Source organism: Sparus aurata, chromosome 16 (assembly GCF_900880675.1).
Source record: "Sparus aurata chromosome 16, fSpaAur1.1, whole genome shotgun sequence".
Lineage (NCBI taxonomy): Eukaryota > Metazoa > Chordata > Actinopteri > Spariformes > Sparidae > Sparus > Sparus aurata.
The window spans coordinates 16142392-16149894 of NC_044202.1; positions in this window are offsets into that span (position 1 = coordinate 16142392).

The following is a 7503-nucleotide window of genomic DNA, read 5'->3' on the forward strand; positions in this document are numbered from 1 at the left end:
GTTGAATATGACTTGTGCACATCTGTTCACATTTTGGGTGAAGGCAAACCTGCCATTTTTGGGATCCAGCTTGGGACCAACTTTCCCAATCCGAAATGCACCGAATGGTTCAGAACTAGGTGCATGAACCGGAACGAAACCATGTTGGTTGAAAACTGCATGAGCATGCAGTGTCCTCCCCCAAAACAACCGAGACCACGAATGAAGAGTTCTCTCACTCCTTTTATGCCAGCTGACCACTAAAATGACTTTGACTGTTTTGGGGAATTTCTGCCTCATCCTTGTCGTCTGCAGTTGCCCTATCAGGATCGTAACTGGCTCCCTTTATGACTGCTGACAGCGTGGTGGTTGAGGATTATGTGGAAAACGGCTGTGAGAAACGCACATCACAGTGATGACAATGGTCTGGCAATGCAGTGCTGCGAAGGAATGTATGGATGGGATGCTACTGCTGATTAAAGACATTTTTTCTCCCCATCTCTGGCTATTTCACAGATTCTCTGTTGCCTCTATCAATCCCCTGTGATTTAAGTGCTGAGACCTGGCTCTCAACACGCGAGCCGGGATGCCGCGAGTCCACACTGAACAACATGTACGAGCTGCCACACACAGATGAAAAGAAGTCATTAAAGCACATTCCTCTATCAGAAACAGTACTGGCAACACATGTTTTGTTTTGAAAGTGATATAAAAGTTCATGCGTACAGCTGAGGTCAGAGACGAGCAGAAGCTTACTGCAGCGAGCGATCTTGGAAAACTGCTAGCCTGGAGATTAAGTGTCCCTCAGCTGATGGCTGTCTCTGTTATATATGATGTTGGAGAGAGGCTATTGATTCATGGGGTTAGCTGTCCTGCTGGGATGTGCAGCTGTATTACATTCAGTGTCGGCAAACATTTCACTCCTTATATTTCCTGTGTAAAGACAAGGTGTCTAATGTAGACTGTCCATCTGTTTGACAAACACCCCCTACTGCTCCATCCTTACTGTCAGCACTGTTGTCACTATCGCAGGTATGGATAGGCTGTGAGGTTTATCTTGATTTTCGAGTGAAACAATGTTCTCATGTTACAGCAATATGCAGCCGAATCAGGTGCTTCGCATTTCAAGGGCAGCACATTTCCAAGGAGCACACGAACTGACTGATTTGCAGCCTTTAATTGTATAAACAGTTACAGTATTCTGTCATCCTGATTCCACCTGTAAGCGTGCAGTGTAAGTTCAGCAAACAGTCAGTGCAGAGAAAATGTTTCAGTCATGCTAGCTAGCAGCATGCCTCTAGGGATGGCAATGTGAAGTCCGTAAGTATGTCAGATTTAAACATCTCCACAACTATTTCATAGATTGCTATTACATTTTGTACGTTCATTCATGGTGTACGGATAAATCCTAATGATTTGCGATTTGCCAATTTCTTTTACACATAGCTTAACCATGAGGTTGGCCTTTTCATTTTTAGTGAAATGTTGTTGACAGCTCTTAGATGGATTGCCATGAAATGTTGTGGAAACATTAATGGTCCCCAGAGGATAACGCCTACTGACTCTGGGCATCCCTTGACTTTTGCAGCACAGCCAGCACCACATTTTACATTTTGTGCAGTCATTCGATGTTTGATGCTTTCACAATGACATTTTACATTTTGTGCAGACATTCGATGTTTGATGTTTTTCACAATTTCACAACGTAATTTTTTTCTCTGACATTTTCTCTGCAAACCATCAGATATTATGCAACGATTGTCAACAAGTTTTGGATGGATTAGCAGAAAATTTGGGGTGGACATTCATGGTCCCAAGGGGATAAACCCCAGTGACCTTGGTGAGCCCCTGATTTTCTTTTTCCAGCTAAACCAAAAGGTTTTGCACCTGTTGGTTGAAATGTCTTGACAACTGTTAGATTGCCAGGAAATTTTGCACAAACATCAATGGGTCCCCAGAGGATTCATCCTACTGACTTTAGTGATCCTTTGCCTTTCCCTTAAGCACTACTAGCAGGTAGTTTCTCTATTCCTCTGAAATATCTCAACATCCATCCAAGGAGCTGGAACTCATTTATTACAGACATTCATTGTTGGATGTCCTTCAGGATGATGCATAATCACTTTTTCCCTGACCCTTCCTCTGCAAGACATGGAATTATGTGCAAAATATGACTGCAACTATTAGAGAGATTACCATGAAATTGGGAAGGGATATTCATGGTCCCCAGGGGATAAATCTTAGTGACTCTGATGATCCACTTTTTTTTTTTGTACTTGACAATTTTTTGTTGAAATGTCTTGACAGCTGTTGGATAGATTGCCATGACATCTTGTGCAAACATTAATGGTCCCCAGGGGATAATTCCGACTGGCTTTGGGCAACCCCTTGACTTTTGCTGCACAACCAGCAACACATTTTGCATTTTGTGCAGACATTTGGTTTGTTGGATGTGAGTCAGGATGAAGCATAATCACTTTTTCCCTGGCTTTTCCTCTTCGAAACCATGAGATTTTGTGCAAAATATGTCAACAGCTTTTAGATGGATTGCCATGAAATTTGGTTCAGACATCCAAGTCCCTCTCAGGATCAATGTAATAACTTTGTTGATCCCTTAATATTTGATCTAGTGCTGCAATCAGGCCAAAATGTTAATTTGTCCAATACTTTGATTTATGACCACATACCTGACGTTCCCATCAGTCTCAGATGTGCTTTGTGTTATTGTGTTATTAGCGAATACCAATATATGGTTGACATTATACTTCCTAATTGTTAGCATAATGAACTTTTTTTATGAGTTGCTGCGGCCATAAAGCGTCACAGAGCATGGCTGTACTCTTGTCTCCCCGTCTGCTCATAAACATCACCATGTCAAATTGTCCTTTTAATTGTACATGCATGTAAAATTCTTCATACAGTTCCTGAACCGTGGAGAAGAACAGGGTGGTTTACTATACTTTCTCCCAATGGGATGAAAGACTGCATATCTCTGTCGCAGGGTCACAAGGTCAGCACCGAAGTCACTGTCATTAATACTGACTCCCGCCGTTATACAGATAGAAAAATAAGCAAGTCTCGATGGGACATTCGCTACCCTGAAGGTCTGGTTGGCATTGGCCAGCAACGAGCCTGGCATTGGTCTTCTTTCCAACCGCAGCCACTTCAAGCCAGTGGAGCTCTGGGCTGCTGGGTTGCTCCTGAGTACTGTAACTCCTCACCAGGCCAGTCTCTGTCTCTATGCACACTTTGCTAACTTGACAGAAAAATTGGATTAAAAATACTATGTGTTTATATTACGTTTGCATTTTAAAGGGTTTCTTAACAATTATGTTACGACCCTCTACGTAACTACGTAATCCCATGTTTATCTTCCTGCTGTTCCTGAACCCAATAAAGTAGCCACACTTGGAGTATCCCACAGCCCCACAACACTATACCTAAGGCTCAGCATCTGTGAATGAACAACCATGTTTAATCTAAAGCTTTTAGTCATCTTTTGAGCTGAAGTCATCACAGAGTTTGTCAACTCAGGGGGAGTTCATTCATTCATACTTTCTCCAGTTTGCCGATGAGGTTTTAAATGACCGCAACCGTGAAAACGCAGCAATAGTAGAAACATCTGGCTTGCACATGTGCCATCTCTTTTTGTGTACGGATCAGCAATGGCCAGTTTACAGTGTGTTTACAGTAAAGAGCCTCATATCGCCTTCACCTCTGTGCTGTGAAGTCGAAAGCAAAACAGTTTGACAGCAGCATCGTAAATGGTTGTGTTCTTACACATTTGTCTTGGCTGAGAGATGGTTAGGCTGACACCACATGCCACACTATATACTGTTAAATGTACTCAAGTGGAATCTGCCAGGAGCTGGTGTGTTAGAGATGTGAATGAAAGAAAAGAGATGTGAAGCACACCTGCTGGAAACTGCTGATTGAGGGAAGCGTGTTCCTGTCCGCTGCCAAGAGATGGTCGGTAGAGGAGGGACCACCCCAGTGAGAGAAGGGAAAAGGGTGAGGCTCTGTTCGGACTGACAGAAAGATCGACTGCATCCTATCAGCTGCCGCTTCCAAAACGTGCCCCGCTCTCAGTTTAGATAATGGCAGGCTGCCGTCCAAACCCTTTGAAAAGGAGACGGCGTTGTTTTCAGCTTGATTTCATTTCAGCTATGTTCTCATGAATAGCAGAATTCACATGACTCCTCTGGACGGTCATTGCAGCGTGTAAAAGTCCGATTCATTGTAGCCACACTTTGAAACCCCTTCTCCTGTGGGTTCCAACTCTCATAAAGTCATCATGTTCCAGGTGAACAGGATATGATGTAACTCAGCCAGGGCTCCTCTTCTGCTTTCTGTGTAAGCATTGTGGGTCATGGCAGGAGTCCCTTCCTGTTCGAGGGTGTTAGCCACCCAACGGGATGATGAGGATACCATCCAGGACACTCTGGGGAGGACATTAAAGGCCCGAAACAAGCGAGGACATGAGAGAGGCCACGGACATGGCAGAGAGTGTTTGCTTCGCTCTGGGTGTGAGCTATGCGAGGATCTGCCTGTATATTTTTCTTTTTATGGTGACTGGTTGAAACGAGGAACCCCCATCAAGGGTCGCAGCGCTGCTACACCAAGAATATCACAGAGGAAGATGTAAACAAATCCGTACTTCTAACCATACCTTTAAACATGTGTGTTTGAAGACCTTTTGCTTCTCTAGCACATGACTTCACGGATTTGTTTACATGATGAGAAACATGACCCATTCTCTCTGTGCGATTTCAAAGAAAAAGAGTCATTTGTGTTTTCTGCCATAAGCATGAGAGGGTTCTCGTGGTCTTTGCGAGCTCAAAGATAAGAGTCATGTGAGGCTAACGAGACAATGAATGCATTTATGTTGTACAGTTTTCGACAGGGAGCACACCAACAGACTGTGATTGAGATCCAAATGCGAGAGCGGTTTGCTGCCGGTAAATCCCAGCACGAGGTCAGCCAAAGAAAGATACGCATTGCTGCTCTGGGATGATCGACAGGAGAGAGACATGCTAACGCGCCTTTGATTTGCTTGCCTCGTTTGGACAAACGGGGAAGAAGAGGGCCCACCGGTGACACCGTCCGGGCTGTGAACGCACAAAAACACATTTGTATTCATTATATCTTTTGCCATTAGACTGTCATCGTAATCAATCAGATTGCCTGTTAAGATGCTGCATCCCCCCCCCCCCCCCCCCCCCCCCCCCCCCGCGCACCCCCCACCTCGCTCTTTGTTTCTTTCCCAACATATTTCACGGACATGATGGAATCTCCCCGACTTTTTGAAGCAGCCGTTCTTTTCCAGACCGCCGTCATCGAGTTCAAAGCACTACACGCCTTTGCATAACAGGCCAACAGCTCCACAAGGACATACAAGCTTTGTCAGGCATCCAACGCTGTCCACGGACTGCGGTTGAGATTTTTTCCATCCGCTGAATTAATCTGCGATCTCATTGCAGTCATTAGAGAATGCAACGGCAAGGTTTTTTGTGGCAAAGTAAACATTACATCAGCAAAGAATTTGCCCAGAAAGACTTGTCCAAGGTTTTGCATGGAAACAAACTTGAAAGCAAATATAATTGTACGTCTTAAGTTTTGTCAAAATTCACAGACACCCTGTATTTATTACCACATAAATATGAAAACCTTCCATTTTCTGTCTTCTGCTAAGCATGAAAATAATATAATGGGGGCTGTTATGCAACTCAAGGAGTTCCTGGGTGTTTGTGACAAGGAGATTGAGCTATTTTCTGTTTAGTTTTGTGATTAACAGCCCCCAGGTTGCCTCCAGATGTGGCTTGGCCAGGGACACACGCACACACACACACACACACACTTGAGTGAATTTTTTGATCAATTCACCAGTTAAAGAGTGACCCTACACAACACTATCCATCATCATAAGAGATGACGCAGTGATCTAATAAGTAGATCCGACTCCTCGCCGCAAACATGGAATCATTCTTTATGCTAAATGGTGGACAGATGCTTGGGCCCTCTGTAAGCAATCACGGCCAATGATTACCAAACGTCTCATCACACACGATCAACTGGTGAGAGGAAAACAATAAGGTGGTGGGGGGAACAGTAGTAGGACGAACACGAATTCGACCATCCCAGGCTCTAATATTAGCCAGACCTTTGTGTGGATAGTATCACAGACATTGCATCTGTCTTTGCTGATTTGCTAGAATGCCACAGAATGTGTTTGCTTTCAGGGGGAGGCTTAAAATATTCTGGATCGATCTACAAACAACAAACAGAGACGGCGTTGTTTATGAGTATCAACTACACCCTTCCATTCCATTCTCCATTTGCCCGTCATGAAATCCCCCTGCAGCCTTATGCAATTTCCAAACAACTAAACTGGTACGGAACAAAATGTGCAAATGTGATTTTAAGCCAAAATGTGCTCTGAAATCTATCTAAACATCCCACGCAATGGACTAATATCAAGGTCTGTCTTATTATACCGGCCCTGTGATTGATTCCTCGAGGTTATCTTATCTCTGGGGCCAGCGCAGTTAAGTAGAAACAGTTGAAGGACAATTTGATGGCGTTATCGTTTTGTTAACAGCTCTTGATAATTGTCATGTCCGTCATCATGTATTTTTCTACTCAGCCGTCATGCTGTTTTTCCTCATTTAGTAAATTACTTCTTCCTTAGATAAACAATGGTCTGGACTGTGCCCAGACTATCCACGAAGAAAGGAAGCCGGGTACTCACGCTGCGTTGAGAGCACTTTGAGATTACAGGAACTACACTGGATCAGTTATCATACTGAATTTGCTCCATAATGACAGAGTGACAAAGTGCAACCTTGATATGCTCTTGTGTTTTCGTGTTTCCTTACATTATATATTGCCCGTGTCATGGAGCTCAACATTTCTCAAAGAAAAATGACCAAATCTCTGTGGTAGAGGGACCCTGTTCTTATCTTTAGATTATAGAGAATCATTTATTTAAATAAAAAAGCTGCTCTCGTAGTTCGTTGATGGATGTGTTACAGTCGCAGTTCAGGTTGAATATATATGAGGAAAAGAGGTGGAATGTTAAGGACCAAACTTATTTATAAGGGACATCCATTTTACTTTATTCCATTTATCTGATGCCAAAGCTTTCAGGTTAAGAAAAACTTTGGAGGTACTGGTATGTTTATCTGCTATTTTGCAGAGTATTCGATGAGATGATGGATGTCACTCTCATGCTTGTCTGTACTGTCAAGCTGCGGCCGGTAGCTGGTTAGCTTAGCTCAGTGGCTACAAAGATTGAAAACAGTCTAGCCAGATGTTATTTAGAGGTGTTCATAGATAGAGTTTGTTCCCCATGTCTTCATGCTAGGCTAATCTAACTGAGAGTTAACTATAGACTTAATATATAACAGACAAACATGAGTGTGGCATCAGTCTCCTCATAAATCCAAATTACTCCTTTTCTTTTTTGACATAAAAAATAGGCCATGATGCATTGAACCAGATTGAAGGTAGTACATTTTACCAATA